At 44.6% G+C, this 24,490-nt stretch overlaps 1 protein-coding gene across 8 annotated transcripts in view; it reads right to left on the bottom strand.

Annotated features, from left to right (window-relative positions):
• CHRDL1 (chordin like 1) overlaps positions 1–24,490 on the bottom strand; it is a 117,512-nt gene that overhangs the window by 52,194 nt on the left and 40,828 nt on the right. The window lies entirely within an intron of this gene.

Below are 24,490 nucleotides of genomic sequence, written 5' to 3'. Positions count from 1 at the left end.
TGTGAAGCAAGTAAGGCAGATTCTTATCTTCATTTTTCATTTGAGGGTGACAAGTCTCTGATGTTGAATGACTTATCTGAAGTCACAAAGGTAGTGAGTGATGAAAAAGGGAATTGATATCTGGTCCTCTGTGTCTAAATTCCATTTTTTCCTACCAACCCATATATACACTTGTATATATTGCTTTTTGAAGACTTGGGACTCCACCTTACACGTGTCTTTCTCCATGGAGTCTGGCACAGGTTTGCCATATAGCAAAAAGGTCAATGCACTTGGTGAGCTGACTCTAAGTGAATGGTTTTGAGAAGTCTTTTCATTGGGCTTCCTTAAAGTACATGCTGTGCACACACATACACACACACTAAATATCAATGAACAAGTGCCCAGGTTAAATTAACCATCAGTGTACAAATTAACAATAGATACAAGCAGAGCTTCGAAAGTACATGCTGTGGGATAGTGGAAGAACAGAAATTAGCGGAGTTGTGTGTTTCATTAGAGTGAGGCTTAAAAAGTTAGACCATCCTGGTAACTCTTCTACATTGTTGGTGGGAATGTAAATTGGTGCAGCCACTAGGGAAAACAGTATGGAGGTTCCTTAAAAAATTAAAAATAGAGTTACCATATGATCCTGCAATCCCACTCCTGGGCAGATATCCGGAGAAAACTCTAATTTGAAAAGACACATGCACCCCAATGTTCATAGCAGCACTATTTACAATAGCCAAGACATGGAAACAACCCAAGTGCCCATCAACAGACAATTGGTTCAAGAAGATGCAGTATAGGGACTTCCCTGGTGGCACAGTGGTTAAGAATCCACCTGATGGGTTCGAGCCCTAGCCTGTGAAGATCCCATATGCCGCAGAGCTACTAAGCCCATGCGCCACAACTACTGAGCCCACATGCCACAACTACTGAAGCCCATGCACCTAGTGCCCGTGCTCCACAACAAGAGAAGCCACTGCAATGAGAAGTCCGCTCACCACAATGAAGAGTAGCCCCCGCTCGCCGCACTTAGAGAAAGCCGGTGTGCAGCAACGAAGACCCAACGCAGCCAAAAATTAATTAATTAATAATTAATTAATTAAAAATATGTGGTATATATTTACAATGGAATATTACTCAGCCATAAAAAGAATGAAATATTGCCATTTGCAGCAAGATGGATGGACCTAGAGATTATCATACTAAGTGAAATAAGTCAGTCAGAGAAAGACAAATATTATATCGTATTACTTATATGTGGAATCTAAAAAAAAAATTACTGTACAAATGAATCTATATACAAAACAGGAACAGACTAACAGACATAGAAAACAACTTTATGGTTATCAAAGGGGAAAGGTGGGGGGCAGGGATAAATTAGGAATATGGGATTAACAGATACAAACTATTATACATAAAGTAGATAAGCAACAAGGATTTATGGTATAACACAAGGAACTATGTTCAATATCTTGTAATAACCTATAATGGAAAATAACCTGAAATATAAACATATATATATATATATACACACACACACATATAACTGAATCAATTTGCTGTATATCTGAAAATGACACAATATTGTAAATCAACTACACGTCAATAAAATTTTTTTTAAAAAAGAGACCGTTCTTTCTTTCCCATCACTCAAAACTAATGAGTCCATTATATGGTGGGTAAATTATACCTCAATACAACTGTTTGAAAAAAAACAATGAAATTGTTCTCAGGATCTCATTGGAGTGCATTATTGTACTCAACAAGAGATGGAGAGAAAGCAAAAAAGAAGAAGACAAAACAGAATCAAAGAAAAGGAAACCAATTATGGTTATGCTTAATGCTAATTTTACACAAGAAATTTATCTTAACTTCTTCCTATTTATTATTATTGCATTCTTCTAAGATCCCTAATGGGGTGAGGGGAGAATTATGAAAATGAGGCTACTGATACCTCAAAAGGTTTGGTCCATGTCACACAGCTATTAATAGAAGAGCCAACTAAGAAATATAGTTTTCCTGCCTTGAAGTTTCCTGTTCTTTTCACACAGTGGGTGTCAAAACTGGAGGGCAGAAAGGAAATGAAATCGGTCCCTGGAAGAGATATCTGCATTCTCATGTTTATTGTATCCTATGTTTATTGCAGCATTATTCACAGTAGCCAAGACATGGAGACAACTTAAGTGTCCATCCTGTACCCCATATTCATGGACGAATGGATTAAAAAATTGTGAGATAGATGTATATATATATACACACACATATATACATATATACATATATACATATATATATATATATATATATATATATATATATATATATATATAATTCAGCCCTTAAAAGGAGATCCTGCCATTTGCAACAACATGGTTGAACCTGAAGGACATTATGCTAAGTGAAGTAAGCCAGTTACAGAAAGAAAAAAAAAACTGCATAATCTCACTTAAATGTGAAATCTAAAAAATTTGAATATATAGAAGCAGAGATTAGAATGGTGGTTACCAGGGGCAGGGAGGTGTGAGAAATGGGGAGATATTGGTCAAAGGGTACAAGGTTGCAGTTACGTAGGATGAGTAAGTCTAGAGATCTAAAGTATAGCATGATGGCTATAGTTAATAATACTGCATTGTATACTGGAAATTTGCTAAGACAGTAGATTTCAGGTGCTCTCATCACAAAAATAGATGGTAACCATGCGAAAAGGAGATGATGTTAATTAGCTTAACTGTAGTAATCATTTCAATCTGTGTATGTATATCAAATCAGCATGTTGTATACCTTAAATATATACAATTTTACTAAAGAAAAGAAAGTTTTTAAAAACTGAGGGGGGCAGGATCACTGAGTCATAATCCCAGCTTGGGTATCCACCTCCCATAACCCTGAACAAGTCACTTTACCTCTTTGGGCCTTGACTTTTCTATCTAAGAATAGGATATGGAACTCAAATCTCCCCTTGCATCTTTAGAGGGCTAACACAGCATGCAAGGAACTCCAGAGGCAAGAAAAGCCACCTCAGACTCTACGCGCTCCCTTCCCAGATTTTCCAAGGTGGCTGGGCTTCTAACCAACAATCCTTGGAACACATTCTGTGTTCCTGGCCGAAAACTGGCAGAAATCCAGTCTGAAGCAAGGCTGGCTTCAGGAGCCCTCAGGAGAATGCTACAACAGAAGTGACCAGGTTGCATGGCTTCTAGCCTCTGCCATTTCCCGTTTCGCATCAAATCCCACACAGCACTCCGAGGAGGAGTGGAGGAAGGACGCTGTCGGGTAAGCAGACCAGCACTCAGCCATCTGACTACAACTGTGTTGCCAAGAGGAACTGTTCCTTCTCCCCCATGAGGGATGATCTTATATGTAAGCAGAACTATAATTTCTGGGGTGCTCAGAAAACACTCCCTTATCCTAAATGTCTCTTACCACCTTTTCTCTCATGGATGCCTAAAATGCCATTGTTAGAAGTTCATTCTTTTGGATTAGGGATTGCTTTTTGGCAATCAGATTTTATAATCCCCAAACTTCTCTGAGAGGATACACATGATCAGTAACATCTCAGTGTGAATAACCTTGTGACAGACTTTTTCTCCCCCTTCAGAGCAACTGGCAAGCTTTACCAAAAAGTCTGTGGTCCTTTCCCACTTCCTTTGATACACCATTCTCTCCCTCCTAGTACTACCCCTCCTCCCACCCTCTGGAATCCAACATCCTCATGCTGGTGGCTCTCTTCTCCACTCTCCCTACCCTCAAATTTCTAATTCCTTAGTGGGCCAGTTCTTGGCTAGTCAGAAAGGCCACTTGTAAGTCAGCTTCCAGTGTTTATGAGATAAATGCAAACCTGCCCAGAGCTCCCAAGTAGGGTTGCTAATCTCCTTGACTCCGAGCCCTCCCTTCTTTTGCCATTGCTATTGTTACTCAGGTTCCTATTTTATTCTTGATGGCTGAGCCTGATGCCAGTGTTTCCAGTCTGGTTCTCTCTCATTCTAGTGGTGTAGTCCCAGCACAGCCACAGTCCATTCTGGAGGTGGTGGTGGAGAGGGTAATATGGAGATGAAGGTAAAGGGCTTGGAAGAAGAGGTTATGTTCCCTTTAATTCCCTTGAGACAGACAGACAGAGACACACACACACACACACACACACACACACACACACGAATACTATTCAGCCATAAAAAAAAGAATGAAATTTTGCCATTTGCGACAACATGGATGGACCTTGAGGGCATTATGCTAAGTGAAATAAGTCAGACAGAGACAGACAAATACTATATGATCTCATTTATACACGGAATCTTAAAAAAAAACAAGCTTGTAGATATAGAGAACAGATTGGTTGTTGCCAGACGCAGGGGGGTAGGCGGGGGTGTTGGGAATGGAACGTACATCATGGTGAGTATACTTAATAATATTGTACTGCATATTTTAAAGTTGCTAAGAGAATAAATCTTAAAAGTCCTCATCGCAAGAAAAAAAATTGTAACTATATATGGGGACAGATGTTAACTAGACTTATTGAGTTGATCATTTTGCAATATAAACAGATATTGAACCATTATGTTGTACACCTGAAACGAATATAATATACCAATTATACCTCAATTAAAAAAAACTACACCAAGATAACCATTTTTCTTATCAGATTTGCAAAAATCCAGAAGTTTGATTAATAAACTCTCTCAGCAAGGCTGTGAAGAACTGATACAAACACTACGGAGGCAATTTAGCAATATCATTCAATTTTAAAATATATGTATTTTCTGAATGTACATGAATATAACAAAAATTAAAAGGAGGTCCAAGGAAGAGTGTGAGGGATACACTTGTCTTTTATTTATTTATTATTTTTTTAATTTATTTTTTTTTTGCGGTATGCGGGCCTCTCACTGTTGTGGCCTCCCCCGTTGCGGAGCACAGGCTCCGGACGTGCAGGCTCCGGACGCGCAGGCTCAGCGGCCATGGCTCACGGGCCCAGCCGCTCCGCGGCATATGGGATCCTCCCAGACCGGGGCACGAACCCGTATCCCCTGCATCGGCAGGCGGACTCTCAACCACTTGCGCCACCAGGGAGGCCCACACTTGTCTTTTAAATAAATGTTTCCAAAGCTTATCATTTCATCTAAAGTGGAAGCAAAATAGTTACTCTTTTGACATGGATTCTGTCATAAACATGGCTTTAATATTCTCTCTGCTCGTTATATGTAGATATATTTTATTTCTCCAAACCACTTATAAACTATTTGAGGTTGTAGTTTATGGGCTCTGTTCCTTTGTTCATACCACAGTACCCAGCACAAAGCTAGGTGGAAAGAAGATATTTAACATGAACCTTAAGAAGAACTAAGGTTTTGAAAACTAATCTACTTTTCATGCTTATACCTGAATTCTATGGGAGAAAATAAAGTTGTTGATGTGGCAAATAAAATATATATATGTGTATTTTTGACCCAGCAATCCTACTTTTAAGAATTCACGCTACAGATATACTTGCGTGTGTGTGAAAAATCTAAAAGTTATTCACTGCACCATTGTTCGTGATGGCAAAAGGTTGGAAACAACTTCTGTGTCCATCAGTAGACATCTGGTTAAATATGTGGTGGCTCATTAATACAATGAAATAGTGTGTAGTCGTATAAAAGAATGCGTAAGCTCTCTAGGCACTAATACAGAAAAATAGATTATTAAATGAAAAAAATCACAAAGTGCTAAATGATTTGGATAATATACTGCCTTTTATGTAAAGAGAATATAATTTTTTAAGAGTATGTATTCATATTTGCTTATATTTTCATAAAGAAAATCTGGAAGGATACATAGGAAAATACTAAAAGTTATAAGGGGGGACCACATTTTGAGGAGAAAGGTAAGAATTGAATGGATGTGGGACAGGGGTGAATTAGACATCTTACTGCATACTTTTACATACACCTTTATGAACATAAACATATATAATCATATACACATACACACATATGCATTCATATTCTTGAATGATACAAATGTATTTCCCACTGAAAAATTAAATTTGAAGAGTGTATGTTTTAAAAAAACTCTAACTCAAGGCAAGGGGCTAAATTTGATGACCATTTTGGGTCCTTTCCAACCATGGAAAATCAATCCTACAGAGCTGGTCATAGTAGCCAGCTCTATTCCTACTAGTGGGACAGACCCTAGCTAGGACTCTTGTGTTCCCAGTGTGACTACAATGAGATGGTTCTCTCCTACAGACACTATTTAGCCCCTTTGGGGAGAGTGGGGGACTATTACACTGCTCTCTGAAACAAACTGTTTTAAATAAAGTCTGTAAATTTGAGCTGACATCTGGGCCTTGGCCCAGCTAGGAAGAAAGCAGGCAAAGAAGGGTGCTAATGGGAAACCTCCTGTGCTCCTCCAAGGAGGGAAGAACAGCTGGGCACTGCATCCTGGTCAAGATAGGTCAGAGCATACAGCAAGGGTGTGACACATCTTGCAGAATCAATGCATCCCAAACAGTGTGTATCTATAGTTTCCCTCCAAGAACCTTGCTCACCCTCTGAGGTCATGTGGGTCCAGGTGAGTTCTTCTTTGGGATGCTCACTGAAATCAAAGGTATTGCTTCAAATGGGTCCATGAGCTAAAGCAATGATGCCTACCATTTCGATTTCTCCCTGTCAGCGCTCCAAGCACTATCACTTCTTTTTGCCCTGGGTTGCTCAGAATGATGACTTATCTAGACCTGCTGTCCTTAGGCAGAGACCTATGATTTTCATATCTTCTCCAAACTCTCCTCCTCCATAAAACCTTAACTCTTCTGTGTCCCATCATATTGAGGCCTTGCTAGGGGGGCTTAGCACTCATCTTATTGACTAATTCATATCACGGTGAGAATGGAAGACAATGTTTGAAAATAGGTTATATTTCTAGATAATTAAATTGTAACTTAGGCCTTTGATGCTTTATCTATAATGAGATTGCAGAGCACAGGGCAAGGAGTGTGAAACATTCCAGAACTTAAGGCTCAATGCAGGGGCGTTGACTAAAAATACAGCCTCTGAGAGCTGTCCTAGTGGGAGGAAAGGCCTTATTTCAGGGTGTCCAAATTGTGTTCAAATTCCACCTCCACTATTCATTAGATCCCACTTATTAGCTGAGCAAGTCATTCAACATTCTTGAGCCTCGGTTCACACATCGATAAAATGGGGCTGATAATAGTACCTACCTCACAGGTTGTTGTGAGGATCAAATGAGGTGAGACCCATAAGTGCTCAGCCTAGTACCAGACGCATATTAGTGCTCAGTGAATGCTGTCATTGTTACATTACTATTAGCTGTAAATGATAGGGTTTCTGGAAGGCGGAAGGCAGAAAGCAGGCTGGGGCTGCCTAGTCCTTACAGTACCTGTTATAGGCTGAATGTTTGTGTCCCCTTCACCAAATTCATATGTTGAAACCCTAATCCCCAGTGTGATTGTACTTTGAGGTGGGGGTCTTTGGGAGTTGGGGCTGTCATGAATGGGATTAATGCCCTTATAAGAAGAGACAACGGGGAGATGATCTCTGCTCTCAGCCATATGAGGACACAGGATGAAGATGACTATCCACAAGCCAGGAAGTGGTCTCTCACCAGACACCAGATCTGCTGGCACCTTGATCTTTGACTTTCCAGCCCCTAGGACTGTGAGAAATAAATGTTTGTTGTTTAAGCCATTAGTCTATGATATTTTTGTTATAGCAGCCCAAACTGACTAAGACAACTGTCTTTCACTATCCTGTAGAACTTCTCAAATATTGCCAGATTCTGAGTGGTGACTAGAGAGTCACTTCTGAGCCCATCACGTTCACTAAGAATCCTTATATGGCTCAACTTCCAGCTGACTCCATTTGCCCTATCCCCCTGTCTCAGGGGGGAGCCCACCAGGAGTGATTTCTTTAGCCAAGCAGCTGAGTTCTGGCCAGAGCCATCTATCAAACCTATAGCCGCTGCTTTGGATTTCCTGAGGGTCCCAGAGAGGTGAATTTATGAGTCAGAAGGGTCACGAGTGTATTTGTGATTGAGTGGTCTTGAAGGGCAAAGAAACCAACTTTCCCACTGCATTTTGGCCATCATTTCCAGCCTCCTCTCCTGCTGCATGCTTTCTAGAGCTGCTAAACAAAAGTCACTGTTGATTGGTTTCAGTTTCATCTCTGTTTGGGTTCAGTATCTGAGCTGTTCTTTGGAAAGCGGTTCATAGTTTTCAGTTTAGAATGCCTCTCCCTTTCTCCCCTTCATCCATTTTCCTTCTGTCCACCCCTCACAGCCCAGCTGCAGTCTCACCTCTTCAGGGAAGGCTTGTCTAACTACTTCTGCACTCAAAGGTCGCTTTGGGGGAAGGGAAAATGATTGGTAGAGCAGACTGCTCGTGCCATGCTAGAGCTTCCAAAGGTGGCAAGTTCACTCTGTCCCTAACTCTCTTCTTCTCTGCTCTGCCAGAGTGCCTGACGTGGCCCCAACTTCAAGCATTAGTTAGAGTAGGGCCCTGCCTTTCCAAGAGGCTTAATAAGTTCATAGTAATGAATACTGAAGGTTGGAGCAGTTCCCCAATAAACAGCAAAATCTTGGGGGCAGGGAGGAGAACAAAAATCACAGTGAGACACCACTTTGCACCCACTAGGACAGTTACAATAAAAAAGAAAATAATAATAAGTGTTGGCAAGGATGTGGAGAAAATGGAACCTTTGTACACTGCTGGTAGGAATGTAAAAATGTCAAATGGTACAGCTGCTGTGCAAAAAAGCTTGGCAGTTCCTCCGAAGTTAAACCTAGAGTTACCATATGAAGCAGTAATCCCACTTCTAGTATATACTCAAGAGATCTGAAAGCAGAGACTCAAACAGATCCTTGTACACGAATCTTCAGAGCAGCATTATTCACAATAGTCAAAAGGCAGAAAGCGCCCAGTGTCCATTAGTGGAAGAATTGATAAACAAAATGTGGTGTATCAAACAATGCAATATAATTCAGTTAGAATGGATGAAACTTGAAAACATTATGCTTAGTGAAATAAGCCAGGTCACAAAAGGTCACATACTGTATGATTCCATATTTATGAAATATAGGCAATAGGCAAATCCCATAGAGACAGAAAGTAACTCAGCGCATGCCAGGAGCTGAGAGGAGGGGAAAATGGGGAGTTGACTCCTAGCAGGTATGGGATTTCTTTTTGGGATAATGAAAATATTCTGGAATTAGATAGTGGTGGTAATGGCAATATCTTGCAAATGCACTAAAACCAATTTAACTGTACTATTTAAAAGGATAAATAGGATGCGAATTATATCTCAAATAAAGCTGTTGCCGAAAATCCTGAACGACTAAACATCCTACCATGCAGGCACAAAGGCTGAGTATCAGTGTGGGGCAGGCCTGGACAAACTGAAGGTGTTGCGTACCCTGGTGACAGGGAGGCAGGTGACGAATAGAAAGGTAAATGACAAAGGGAGAACCACAGAGGGGTGGAGGGGGTCGATCCCAATTCATCATCTTGTCCATGGGGTACCCACCCTGGGAGATGGGGTAGGTCTGCCAGACAGCTGAGCTAAAGGAGGGGCGATGAGGGGAGGACCTTCCCGTTTTGAATCTTCAAGGAGACTCTTCAGCATGACTAGTGGCCTCCCTACTCCGACCCCCGGCCCAACCCCTGGTGGGGTCCCGGGCCAGGAACTTCCTGCAGCAGATTCAGCAGATCACTCTGCAGCTCAACAGACAGACACAACACTCTTCCCCAACCAAGAAGGTGCCGAGTGAGAGGAAACAGTCATCTGCCAGTCCAGCTGGACAGAAGAGAGGGGAAGAGGGCACTGAAAGCTCACACCCCCGGTGTGATCCCAGCTCGTCCCCTCCTCATCTGGAACCCCTCTGCAGGCTGTTTTTCATCCCACTTCCTTTCACGTTTCAGCTGCTGTCAGTCAGTAGCTGACCCTGCCTGAAAATGCCACCTTGTCAGGCAGATGAGGAGAAGGATGGCTTGAGGAGAGGCTTTGTGCAAGAGGTGAGCATCCCTCCGTGAGGCAAGGGGTGACAGCAGGCCGGGCACTCGATCTGGGGGAGAAAGGGAGCACGTGTATTCTTGGCTGGGTTGGGCCATTGACTTGCTGTGTGATGGGACCGCTGTCCCTTTGCATCTCTGGGCCTCGGTTCCTAAGGAACTTTCTGCATTCGTGAGTATGGTGAGTGCGTGTGTGTATGTAGGGGGTAATCGTTTCACTTGCTTCTACTTTACAGGGACGTGGAAGGAACAAACCAGATTCTATTTCTTGGAAAGGCCTGGGGAGAAAAGAAGCTACGTGCAACTTGGACAACTGATTCTGATTATCTCCAGCTTACCAAGTGCAGTCCGTCTGAAGGCAAGGAGAGATGTATAACTGAGTCTGCTCCAGCGGTCCGGCATCCAGAGCCTAAACATCCCATGAGGGTTCTGCCAACTCAGAAAAGACCCCTCAGCCTTTCAGGTAGGAGTTCTAGCCTGGCTGTGTCAGTCACCTGCCTGTGGGCAAGCACCCGGAGCTGAAGCTCTGGGTACGAAGTAGCATCACAGCACGGCCCAGCCAGGGTGATGAAGCACATCTCAGAGACGCATCCCCTCGGCTAAAGAACACTCTACTTCAGACCAGCCAGTCCCCATCCCCACTGTGTCCCTTGCCAGCTGTGCCCTGACTCATGCTAGACCCAACCACGCCCACAGACTACCCTCTGCTTATTCACATCCTACCCAGCCCTCACTATCCGTCAAACACACTCTGATTCCTTGCAGCAACTCCAATGGTCTGCCTGTCTGTACCCTACAGCCTAGCACCTGCTAACAGGTAGACTGCTTGCCGAGTGATCACCAACTACATAGCAGGTGGGGCTTCTGTCTTGACCTATCTCCTCCTGGCTCTAGCACTGGAACAAAGGGACAAACACCCAAATAGTGACATGTACTCGAATACTGAGGGTCTAATATTAATTTTGTTAAGCGATAAGTGTGCACCTCCAGGAGTGAGGTCCTTTTTCATTTAAGTCCTAGAGAGCTGGAGAGAAATAAATAGGATTCTCGAAAGTGATTCCGAAGTGTATTTTGAGTGTATGAGGGTACATGCATTCTTCTGGGAGGAGGGTCCATGGGTTCCATTAGATTCTCAAAGCATTCATGACCCAGAAGAGGTGCCCCCACTACTTTAATACAAAGCGAGGAGCCTGTGGGTTTCACCTCAGCAGTGCCGGATATCTGCAGGCAACTCAGTCCAGTTTCTAGGGCTCTAGGGCTAGGCACGCTTATTTTCAGCTTTCTGTGGGCTCAGAGCTGTTACTGGGGAAAGCTTCCCATAATCCAATCTTCATAGGGAACCTCTACGTTCTTTCCTGTCAAAATGTCTTCTTCCACTTTACTGAACAGCTTTATCATCAGCTCCACTATTCAGCTCATGGACCATTCCAATCTCCTTACATAAGCCATCTAGGGTTTCCCATGTATATCTCCAAGAGGAAACTGGAAATGGCCTTCTCTCTTGAGAGATGGAAATGAGGCCTAGAGCTTCCAAAGGGACACCGTTATTTAGTGCCAAAGCCAGGATTCAAACTTAGGTTTCCTAATTTTACACAGAGCCACAAAACCTGAGGGCAAGAGAAGCCTGCTAAAATCAAGTCCAACAATTGAGGAAGAAGATAAAACACAAATCCCTTTGTTTTCAGGGGCTAATTCCCAAATCTCGTATGTTCATCTGAACTTGGGTGTGTAGCCAAACAAAAAGAACCCCTTCTGCAGTGGATCTGATAGGTTTCTCTTATTCTTTTGCTACTACCTGATTTTTTTTTTAATTTGTAATTATCCATCGGTGTAATAAATGGACTTGCAGTTGACATGAAAATGTTAAATCAGTTCTTCTGTATGATGCCTAATTGTTAATGACAGGTTTTGTGGTAGCATGTGTGTCACTCACTGCCTTCCTCTTCTCCCTAAATAAAGAATGAGTTCTACTATTACTTGGTTAGTTCAAATCCTTTGGAAACCAGGCTTTTTTTTTTTTTTGAAGGTCAATGACCCTTTGAAATGGACAAATTAGTCACTACCCTCAAGCAGCATTTACAGAAACAATGTGAGGCATCTGGCCGAGACAGTGGGGAGTGCGGTCAAGCATTCCTTTGTATTGCCTACACCAGCATTTCCCAAGTCCGCTCTGCAGAGCACAACTCGTCCACAAGACGCTCTGTGAAAACAAAATTCTGTGCTTCAGATAAAGCTGGGAAAAGATCCATAGTCTCTGTTCACAATATACCTTTCGGCATGTTAAAGGATCTCAGAAATCCCACAGTAAAGAAACCCATTTAACTACAACCCAGCATTTTCTCCAACTGACTTTCCTGAGCCACCAGACCTCTTTTTTCTCATCTGTTTAACAGCTATGAACATCCCAGAAACACCCTTTGGGAAGCACTGTCCTATACCACATCCAATAACTAGATATTTTGAGAATCTGGATATTTGCTATCTCGTGGACACTATAAAGTACTGAATTCAGGACCCCTCTCCCACTTCCGGTCACTCAACCTTCAGCTGAGACCCAGCTGAATGTTTCTCCTACCGGGCTGCATAGCATCTCCTGCATCTTTTGTTTTCTTTCTTTCTTTCATGTACGAGCACTGCAAACCAAGAGAAAACGCCCCGTGTGAAATACTGTAGAGTGCTATTAACTTGAAACATACAGTCTGGCCCTAGGAGTTTGGATTGTTCCTGTATATGATGAGAAGCCAGAAGCCGGTGAAGTGATCTGAGTAGTGCAGTTATTCGATGAGATTTACATTTCTGTAAGACTGTTCTGGGATGACTGGAGTAGAGGCCGTGAGCTTGGAGGCAGGTCCTGTCAGGAGGCTAGTGAAAGAGCCTATTGCCATCACATTACAGACTAAAGGAAGAAAAGAGGCATTCAGTGCTTGAGGATTAATTGAGAAAACGTATCCCCAAACACGCTTTTTGTTGTGTTTGGAAAAGTGTTAGCAGCAGGCTTCAGAAAGTGGTCCCTGGAGGCCATTGGCAGAAGCTGCAGGGAAGGCGGTGGCAGATGAAGCCTCAGGGCTGCTGGAACATCTGCCATGTCACCAAACTACTAGAGGAAAACAGAAAAGTGCATGTTTCTCCTCCCAGGAAATCTTTTAAGAGCCAAAGCCAAAGTCCCTGCTGGGCAAAGAGGAACTTAGGTAAGCGTACACAATACAGAGAACAGAAAGGACATGTTAGGGAATCTAGATTCAAAAGGACTCCACTGCTGATTGCCATAAGGTGGTGACTGTCCCTCAGGAAACGGAGGCATGAATAGTAAAGCAATGTCAAGGATTCATGCAAATTTCCAGTTTGAAATTGGGATTCTTCTTTTGGCAGCCAGGTGCTCATACGATGGCCCCTCTCCTCACTGTAAAGTTATTAGTGGGGAAGGTGATCGTAGGGGTCAGGGATTAAAAAGTAAATAAGGTTTGTTACCATCTTTGCATTTACCAAGGCTAGAGAAGCAGTATGAGGCTGAATCATTGCTTTGGATCAATAATTCTCAAAAAGGGACCTCAATTCTCAAGCAGACCACGGTCTCTGGTGGGAGTAATTTCAAGCTCCACCCATTGGTCCAGCCTAGATTGGGAATCACTGAACAGAGTGAGAAAGGTCATTGATGGGAGTGAGGCATATGTGGACAATTTAGAGGCAGAAAAGAATTGACAGCCACAGTTCCAATAGCTGCAGTAATAGCACCAATAACATTAGCAACTGATCATTAACAACTCGTGCTTAACACTGTATGTTCACGTTCATTAGCTCTTTTCTCTCTACGGCCACCCTATGAGGTAGGGATTGTTATTATCTCCCTTTACAGATGAGGAGACTGTTAGGAAGTGGTCAAACCAGAAGTGGAGCCAAGGTCTTGGGCCCAAGGCCTGGAGCTACATGGCATTGCTCTCAAAATCTAGGTTGCACTGTCTGAAACTACAGCTGGGATAAAATGGCCCCCCACACAAAATCTTTTTTGTCACTCTAATTGCTTTTCCTAAGTTCTTCTCACTGTTGCCTCTGAAAAGGAAACCACTCTCTCTCGATCACACATTCAGGCACATAGAAGGGCTAAAACAAATAGAAGGTGGCTGATCAAAAGGAAGTACACAGCCACCTCACCTCATGTTAGCCTCAAACGGGTGGTCCCTTTTTGAGAATTATTGATCCAAAGCAATGATTCAGCCTCATACTGCTTCTCTAGCCTTGGTAAATGCAAAGATGGTAACAAACCCTATTTACTTTTTAATCCCTGACCCCTACGATCACCTTCCCCACTAATAACTTTACAGTGAGGAGAGGGGCCATCGTATGAGCACCTGGCTGCCAAAAGAAGAATCCCAATTTCAAACTGGAAATTTGCATGAATCCTTGACATTGCTTTACTATTCATGCCTCCGTTTCCTGAGGGACAGTCACCACCTTATGGCAATCAGCAGTGGAGTCCTTTTGAATCTAGATTCCCTAACATGTCCTTTCTGTTCTCTGTATTGTGTACGCTTACCTAAGTTCCTCTTTGCCCAGCAGGGACTTTGGCTTTGGCGGGTGGGTGGGTGGCACTGTAACCTTGGGTCGCATCTTCTTGAGAATGGTAGAGAAAGGGGATGTTTAAAAACTGCAGGTGAGGGGGCTTCCCTGGTGGCGCAGGGGTTGAGAGTCTGCCTGCCAGTGCAGGGGACACGGGTTCGAGCCCTGGTCTGGGAGGATCCCGCATGCCGCGGAGCAGCTGGGCCCGTGAGCCACAACTGCTGAGCCTGTGCGTTTGGAGCCTGTGCTCCACAACGGGAGAGGCCGCGACGGTGAGAGGCCCGCGCACCGCAATGAGGAGTGGCCCCCGCTTGCCGCAACTAGAGAGAGCCCTCGCACAGAAACAAAGACCCAACACAGCAAAAAATAAATAAATAAATATTAAAGGCAAAGAAGAAAGGGGAAATTGTAGATAGAGTAAGGATCTAGTTTAAAAAAAAAAAAAAACTGCAGGTGACCTTATTAGTTACTGGGCCAATGAAATCATCTTGGAACAGAACAATTCCCTCTACAGAACCTGAAAATGGCATTGGATGGCCAGCTCCTCTTCTCACAGACCACCAACCCTCTACTGAGATGAGGTATGGGGACCAGCAGCATTAGTGTCACCTGAGAGCTAGTTAGAAATGCAGAATCTCAGACACCGCCCCCCCCCGCCCCCCCGCCCGCCCAGACGGCCTTAATCAGCATCTGCAAATTCCCAGGGATCATGTGTACATTAGAGTTTGAGAGGCACTGCTTAGGTGGTCCTAGAGCTCATTTTCTTCAGAACCTTCAATAACGCCCTAGAAATGAGTTGCCTTCTCAAAGGTTAATGAGTATTGAGAAGGCTTTTCACTCCCACTTCTGAATGTTTGCGGACGGTGCTTGTTCCACGCTGCCTCAATCTATGGCCCATGGGGGTACAAATGCAAGCGATCTTAGAACTGTGTTCCCTGCCAACCATAACCTTTGTCTCCAAAACCCATGTCTACAAGAAATGGCAAAATACATATAATTAAAGACCAGGATCCTAAGGAAGTGAAGGTATCTATGCAAAATCACAAATACTTTGGGACTACAGCAGTGGTTCTCAACTGAGGGTGATTTTCCCCCAGGGGACATTTTTCACTGTCATGAGTTGGGGAGGTGCTACTGCATGGAGCAGAGCCCCCCTCCCCACAGCAACCGCCGCATTGTGTTTAGCCACTAAGATGTGGGGATTGTTAGGGCAATTAGCTTATCCTAATTCTTTTGTCTTTACTCCCTCCTCTAAAATCAGGAGCCATAAGTTTAATGTTAGCCCATAATGTTGCATTAATATCACCTACTATCACTAGGTACAATTCACTTTCCACCTCCCTCTTCCATCTTGACAACCGCTCTCCATAGCACGAAGGGCAGGAACTGCCCAGAATCAATATGCCGAGAACTTCCTCTCAGATTCAAATCCCCATTAAAAGCAAACCAAAGTAAAATCACACCCAGAGGCCTGAGAGGCCCAACTGTTCTCAGACCCGCTGCCCAAGGGCAATCAGTCCTTGGATCCAAAGGCCTGAAGAACCTGTCCTGACTACGCTCATGGCTGGTCTCCACAGCCTTTTAAGGAATGATTACTGTCCCAATGCTTTAGTTCCTAAGCTATCTCCCCATGTGTCAGTGCCAATGACCAGCAGGATGGAGGGAAGCCAGGCAGGGTTGGGCAAAAGAGACCTTAGGCCAGATCACCTAAGGGCTAGGCAAGGAAGGATATGAAGAAGAAACCTGGGAAGGAGTTCCTGGAGTGTGTGGTAGACATTAGGGCTAGTCATCAATATTCCAGCTCTCCTCCTGCCAGGCACACGGCAGCACTGTACTTCCCTGTGCCCTAGAAGTCAAAGCGTGGCCACGTGGCTTGCTCCAGCCAATGATCCACGAGCAGAAGCAATCTGTGTCACTTTTGAGCAGAAGCCCTTAAGATCCAGGGCACAACTTGCTCTGTTCCCTCCCCAGGCCACTGGAATTAATCTCCAGATGGCAAGGCTCTGTCAGCCAGGGTCTTCGGATGAGAATGACATGTGCTAAGCTGAGACAGACATGCAGTGTGAGTAGGAATAAACCTTTGTTGGTTCAAGCCACTGAGATCTGTAGGTTGTGACTGCATCGGAATTCAGCCTATTCTGATTGTTATAGGGTATCCAACATTTGATCAAGAATGGACTTTCATATTCAAACTGGGAAAGATGAAAAATACTCTGATTTTTATCTCTCTTCCCCCAAAGAATTGAGGACAAAACAGAAGTCACTTCCCCAAAGTGATACTCATAGGCCCTCAAGCAGCTAAAACCAGGTCTCCCCTACTAACTGGACTTAGCCCATTGTGTCTAGAACAGGGATCATGGGCCAAATCTGACCTGCAATTTGTCTTGTAAATAAAGTTTTAGTGGACCATACCCATTCACTTATATATTGTTTGCGGCTGCTTTCGCACTACAGTGGAAGAGTTGCTGTAACAGAGACTGCATGGTCTGCAAAGCCTAAAATATTTATTATCTGGCCCTTTGCAGAAAAAAAATTCCCGACCCCTGGTCTAGAAGAAGTCAAATGAAAACGGATCCATGGAGTGTCTGGAAAAGAAATCCAACATGCATTGCCACTCGGAGTAAAGAGTACATACTCTTAGTAGCTATGTAGCCGTGAGCGTACACAGATCAAGAGTTGGTACTGGCAGGATTTTAATGAGTGCTTCAGGCCTTTTTGGAGATAGAGAAGCAAAGGGAGCCCCGATACAAATGACTTCCAATAAGCACATCTTTATAGTTCTGTTGTTTAGTAACCCCTCTCCCCTAGCATTGGGGTGGGGACAGGATCAGAACAAAGGATATACACAGTATATGTCAGGATTAGTGAACCTGACAGTCCTCAGGATGACTCAGTGGAAAGTTGCTTAAGTGCTGGCTCAAAATGATTCACTGCCTAGAGATTCCATGGCAAGTGAGATGCTTAGGCTAAACTGGGCGGTACGGTTTGTCCACCTCCCTGAACTCAGCACAGGGCAAGCAGGCCGGCCCTAAGTGAGGGAGCAGGCTCTTGGAGGGGTTGATGAGGGTCTCAGCCCACTGGACGCAGCGTCTGCTGTGGCCACTGGCTGCCCTCTGGGGGTGGGGGTGTATATGGTGTGGCTGGAATGCTAGGAATTCTGGGCTGGCTTAGCAGGCACTCCAACTGGCTTGGTGTTCTACATGCTCCAAAGACTTTCTCCAGTGTCCTTGGCATCCAATGACTATACTTGGGCTTAAGATTTTTAGGGATGGGCGGGTCCCTGGAAGCCTTCTGTCTCAGCACTGGATCACTCCTTCTTTAGGTGGTACCAGCAAACGAGCTGGCCATTCCACTGCAGATGGGACGCAGGCCATTTGCTCCCTTCCTTGGCCTGGCTCTGGGCAGGGCTGCCTGGAGGAGCCAGCTGCTTAGCTGAAACTCAGCTTTAGGTGGCTGTGAACAGGTTTTGCTTCAGTTCAGCTATTGCTGAGTTACTGTTGGTGGCTCTGGGTTGGGGGTAAAGGCCTGGGCTGGGAAACAGGGAGAGAAGAAGGGAGATGAGCAGATACTTTGCTTGGACCTATGAGTTAAATTGTCTTCCTTTTCAGCAGTTGATTCTGAAGTTAGCTTGGAGGGGTGTTTTCTCGCCATTTCTAAGGTGACCAGTAAGATATGGGGCCCAAGTCCTACTTGTGGTACCTTTAGTTCTTAGGTGATTGTGTTTGGCCAGAGGAAAAGTGGAGAAGGGATGGAGTCATGCCCGATGTTCCTGGTTACCATGAAGTCTACAGAATTCAGAATGCAGATGGGGCCTGGAGTGCAAGAGCTACATCATTTTCATCAGCCTGCTAGGCAGGTTTGCAAGGTTCTCTGGTCTATACCCGAACACCTGCATAAGCCATGGCCACATCCGCAGAGCAGAGGCCCCGCCTCCCTCGGCTGAGATAACGTGAGCTCTGGCTAACTCAAACACACTGACTGAGACAACAGATTTTCTTGGAAAATATAACATAAAAGATAATACATAACAGGAAAGGCTTAGAGAATTAATTCATTCCCCAAACATTTGTCCAGAGCCTACAGTGTGCCTTGGCACATGAGGAGATAAAGATACTTGGGTTCCAGATTATTTTCAGTTATCAGGGGATTCATCTCAGTTACAAGCAGTGAAGAGAGTGGAAAGGAGGAGGTTATTTGTTCTTTTGAAACTTCTCTGCAAGGGAGATGGCGCAGAAGCACAGTCCAGGAGGCGAGGAGACCTGGGTTCCAGTCTCCCCTAATTATAATGAGCACTGTGGCTTCAGGTAAGTTATAGAGTCTTTCTCAGTCTCCCCATTTGTCCAATGTGAGGGGAGGGGGCTGGACGAAAAAACCCTTCAAGACATAATTTTCTGTGGTCATAGAATATAATTCCTGCCCTCAAGAGGTTTAGTTGCAAGACACTGAACAGACACATGGAAGGTACATCCTTAAATTTAATGCAGCAGAAAAGTATGCAATAAATGGTCTAGAGTCATGCCATCTACTGAAGAAGCCACTGGTCACATGTGTCTACTTACATTTAAACTCACTAATGTTAAATAAAATTTAAAATGCAGTTCCTGAGTCATACCAGTCACATTTCAAGTGTCCAACAACCAAATGTGCCAGTGGCTGCCATATTGGACAGTGCAGATGTAGAATATTTCCATCATTGCAAAAAGTTTTACTGAACAGCACTGGTATAGACAACATGCCCCAAAGATGTCCAGAGAACACAGAACTTCCCCCCCACCATGACTCCTAGGCCTGGGCTCATTGCGTGTTTAGCTATGAGAAACGCTGACCATCCCAGACAGTGGAACTCTGCTCTGGCCACCATGGTTGCCCCAGTCAGGGTGCTCAGCCACTCCACACTTCCTCCACTGACTGCTCCTTTGATCTTTCTCCAGGGCCTTTGGGAAAGCCAGAGCCTCCCAGTCCTCTCATGAAAACTTCCCTATTAAACAGACCTATGAAGAATCTAGATAATCCAGCAATTCATGCATCTTTTAGAGCTCCCTGGGCTATTTGCCCAAGAGCTATGGTATGCAGAGTCTGACAGAGCCAGTGTGATTGATCAGTGAAAGTCAGTATTGTATTTATTAGTTGGAAGACGTGAGCAAGGCCAGCACTGAGGAGAAAGTCCTTACATGCTCCCTCCACAGCACTAATACCATGAAAAAAATTATCCAGTTTAATCCCAAAGACTGATTTCAAATCAAAACAAAGCAAAGCAAAACAAAAGGAACAGTGAGAGAGGCACAAGGACTCCCCAGGGTTCCTCTAGCTTGTGCGATGGGTGTGGGTGTGAGGGAGTGAGTGTGGTGCAGTGTGTACATGAGGGTCACGGCGGTGTGAGGGGGGGATGGTGGGGAGGGTAGGCAGGCTTGGAGGCTTTGGGGGTGAGGGCTAGGCGAATGTGCTCTGACTCAGAGGAGGACTCTCCCTCCGCTTGCTTCTCTCAGCGGGGAGAGGAGAATTTCACTTGTGTCAAACAACCTCATGCCCAATTCCTCTGAAGGGGGGCAGGGAGGACAGTGTCTAACACAGAGAGTGTTAATGGCTGCTATTCTAACAATCTAAACTCACTGCCCCAGGGTGCCAGGAGAAACTAAACAGTCTTAACTGCAAAGGGTGCAATTTTAAAAAATCAAATAAATAGCTGAAGGCACACTCACACTGAACTCGTGCCCAACTCGGTGTCAATCAACAAGTTTCCACTGAATGCTGGACAAGCCACCCCCTCTTCCAAAAAGAACACAGAAAACATTGCAAGTTCAGTTTGGGGGCAGCTGGATGATCTTATGTATCCTGTCCTTCCCAGTTTTTTTCCCCCCTTTTGCTCATTCCTTCTTCAGCTAAGACTTTTGTTCCCTCATCCAGCCCCTCCCAAGCTGATTTCTTTCTAATGCATCTCCCTGGCTCTGGCCCTCAGTGCTATGCTGCTTCTATTTTGTGTTCCCACACATGAGGACAGACCTGCTGACCTGGGCCTCCAGGCAGGGCTGCCCCGTCTGCACAACAACAGCTTCCCACCTGCCATGTGCCCCAACTGGAGACCGAGAAAACAAACCCAGATGGACACCAAATTATGGCTCCATTTGCCAAAATTTACATTTTGATAAGCCACATGCTGAAAAAATCTATTGTTCTAGGCTTAGGATGTGGTCTAGGCAGGCACCTATTTGAAACTAGCCAAACACGGCCACTAAGTCTTAGCATAAAAGCCTCATCTCCATCCTGGCCAGTGTGTTCCTACTTCCCCAGACTGAACCCTGGCCCTGTATTCTAAGATAATGATGAGAGCTTGCATTTATGGAGGGCTTACTATGGGCTGGGCCCCATGCTAAGCGCCTTACGTGTACTAATTCATCTAATCCTCACAACAGTCCCTTGAGGCAGGAACTACTTACCTACCCACTCGCACACACACACACACACACACACACACGATCTCACCCACTCAGACACGCACCTCACACACGCGCACACTGGTACTGAGTGCGTGTCCACTGAAGGAAGCCTCTCTGCCGTCTCCTCAGTGCTCGGTTCTTAAAAGTCCCCACCCCAAAGTCTCTCCACTGACATCTAGAATTCTATCGGTTGTGATTTCTTTTAGTTAAGCATTCACCTTATCTGTTGATAAAGAGCGAAGCCCCCCCGGAAGGGGTAACCCAGCCTCCTTCCCACCAGGTGACAGTGACAATGGGAGAGCTGAGTGGATGGGAGAGAGGGGAGCATGTGGAGGACTGAGAGAGAGGAAAGGGGGTGCAAAAAGATGTCTGGGAGTACTAAACACAAATGTCTCCTCCTCCCAATGTCTGCAGTGAGCTGGGTGTACAGAGTAATGTCAAACTCTAGGACAGGGCTTCCCTGGTGGCGCAGTGGTTGAGAATCTGCCTGCTAATGCAGGGGACATGGGTTTGAGCCCTGGTCTGGGAGGATCCCACATGCCGCGGAGCAACTAGGCCCGTGAGCCACAACTACTGAGCCTGCGCGTCTGGAGCCTATGCTCCGCAACAAGAGAGACCGCGATAGTGAGAGGCCCGCGCACCGCGATGAAGAGTGGTCCCCGCTTGCCACAACTAGAGGGAGCCCTCGCACAGAAACGAAGACCCAACATAGCAAAAATAAATAAATTAATTAATAAACTCCTACCCCCAACATCTTCTAAAAAAAAAAAAACTCTAGGACATATGAGGTCCTTTGAGACTAGGCCTCCATCAACCTGACCTTTCCAGCCTCTTCCTTCCTGCAAAGTCCATACTCACTCCAGTCATGCCCCCACCACATGCCTTTGTGCATGCCCTCCCCTTCCCCCTTCTCCAACTGGCAAAGTCCCATTCATCTCTCAGAACCCAGCTTGGATGTCAAATGTGGACTCCTCTCTTAGGAGCCTGGCTCCCAGCTCTTGTACAGGATCTCTCTCTCCTGTCTCTGTCTGATGGGCCTGCATCCATAACTCTACTGGGGTACTCATCATGTTATGTTGTAATGATTTCGTTATGCCTGTCTCCTCCACTAGATTGTGAGCTCCTTGCAGGGACTCTGAAACCTCAGCACCATACGTGGGACCCAGCCCCAAGCTTGTACTCAGTGAAATGAATGAATGAATGAGTGAATGAATGAATGAGTAGACGTGCACCATCAACTCTGGTTGGGAGGAGACTCCCTTTCCTGGGCTTCTCTGGGTGAGGCTGCTATCCAGTGTTTCTCAATAGGGTCACCACTGGAATTTTGTTGTTCCTGCTCACTTCTTCACTGCATTGTGTTCCTACTCACTGTGAAACATTTAGCATCCCTGGTTCCTGCCCACGAAATGCTAAGGACATTCCGCAACCACTGTGATGACCAAAACAGTTCCTCAATATTTCCAAAGCCACGAGGGTGGTAGGGTGATCCTGCCTGGTTGGGAAGCAGCACTACAGCAGTGGTTTCTACCCCTGATCCCGGTGGTCTAAGAGGCCCCCTGCAGTACGGTCATGCTGTGCTCCTGCACAAGGTGCTGGATGATGGACTCCAGCCAGGATGTGAATTAGTAAGAAAGTGGGGAGTGAAGCAGCCCTGGCCTGCTAACAGGAATTATGGCAGCCTAATCAGCACACAGCAGTACAAAGAATCCTGCCCAATGTTTTTACGACTGGGGGCAGGGGGAGGGGTCAGACCTAGCCAAAAAAATTAAAAACCCGTAAAGCTTTCAAGGCAGCCCAGAGATTGTTACCTTGTCTCTGAGTGCATTCTCAGCATTGCCCCCATGTTTCTGGCAAGGCTCACTCTACTTTGAAAACATCAGCATTACTGGGCATCACCCTCACTCAGGGCACCTCTGAAAATCTAATTAGAAAGAAATAGAAAAGAAAGGCAGAGGTGATGCCATTTATTTTATCCTTCTGCCTGACACTCATTAAACCTGTCACCTCTTTCCTTTAGACACCCCACAGCTTTTTTTTTTTTTGCTTATTTTTTTTAGTTTTATTTTATAACCATTTTAAAAAATTGAAGTATAGTTAATTCACAATGTTGTGCTAGATTCAGGTGTACAGCAAAGTGATTCAGTTTATATATATATATATATATATATATATATATATATATATATATATATATATATATATATATATATATATATATATATATATATTCTTTTTCAGATTCTTTTCCCTGAGGCTGGAGACATATGGTCAGTGCCTGGGCACGTGGCTGCTGTCATTGGGCTCTACGGGAACAAGTACCGAGTTTCAGGCTTTGCCCGCATTCTCTCTTAGAGATGCAATCTGGGGACTCAGGATTTAAGTTCTTTCTCTCCCCTGCGGTACACTGCCTTGCATATATATATATATATATATGCACCTCTTTATACTTTTCAAAGCAATTTCACACATCCACTTGGCTTTCACTGTCAATAAAAACCTTCAGAGAAGGTAGGAATTATCACTCTTATTTTGCAAGTTGAGAAAACAGGCACAAAGACGCTAGCCGGCTCTGTGAAAGTCCCACACTGAATTAGGGGGAGAGCAGGGTTAGACCCCATCTCTTCACTGGCTGTGTGCCTTCCTGCCTCCCCCACCTTGATAGCACAGTACAGCCTCACCTGGGGGGAGGGAATGTCATACCCATACAACCGGAGCTCTCTCTCCATCCCAAATGTGGTCCTGATTCTGGAAGCCAAATGGGCCCTCTAGTCAGTGATATAGACCTAAAGCCAGATGGCTTCATCCAGATGCCAACACACTGGTGCACTCTGCAGCTTGGAAGTCAAAGCCCCAAATGCCCCCAAATACCTTCTTCCTAGTTCCAAGGGCATACCTGAAGGACAGAGAGCACACCCTTCTCCAGACTTTGGTATTGCTCTGCTTTGTGCAAAAACAAGCAGACAAAACCCAGACCAAACCAAACCACACAACAAGAAGACCAAAATAATATAGACAAGTAAACACAAATAGTAGTCCCCAAACAGCCATATGCACATACACAATCTTCTGCTCAATTGTAACATTTAAAGGTCTTCTGGTCACCTTTTGCCTCCAATCATAATCACCAAAACAAATGAAAATGTAGTGCCATTTAAAAATATGTTATGCTGGGAAATACAACTGACAGACCTAAAACATAAATGTACAGTTGAATTGAGGATTATAAAGCCAACACCCTTGTAACTACCACACAGGTCAAGAAGGCTCCATCGCTCCCCACTGGAGGTAACCACAATCCTGACTTCTGGGACAATCACTTCCTTGCTTTTCATTATAGTTTTATTACATTTATGCACCTCCCTCAACAATATAGTTTAGTTTTGCCTGTTTTGAACCTCATGTTAATTGAATCTCATTACATGCATTTGTGCATGTCGGTGCATCTTGCTCTTACTCAGCGTTAAGCTTGAGATATAATCTACTGACTTTCAAAAGACTTCTGCTCCCCTTATTT

This window comes from Mesoplodon densirostris, chromosome X (assembly GCF_025265405.1).
Source record: "Mesoplodon densirostris isolate mMesDen1 chromosome X, mMesDen1 primary haplotype, whole genome shotgun sequence".
NCBI classification, from domain to species: Eukaryota; Metazoa; Chordata; class Mammalia; order Artiodactyla; family Ziphiidae; genus Mesoplodon; species Mesoplodon densirostris.
Note: the sequence above shows the minus strand (reverse complement) of the source record. Positions and strands in the feature narration are given on the sequence as shown.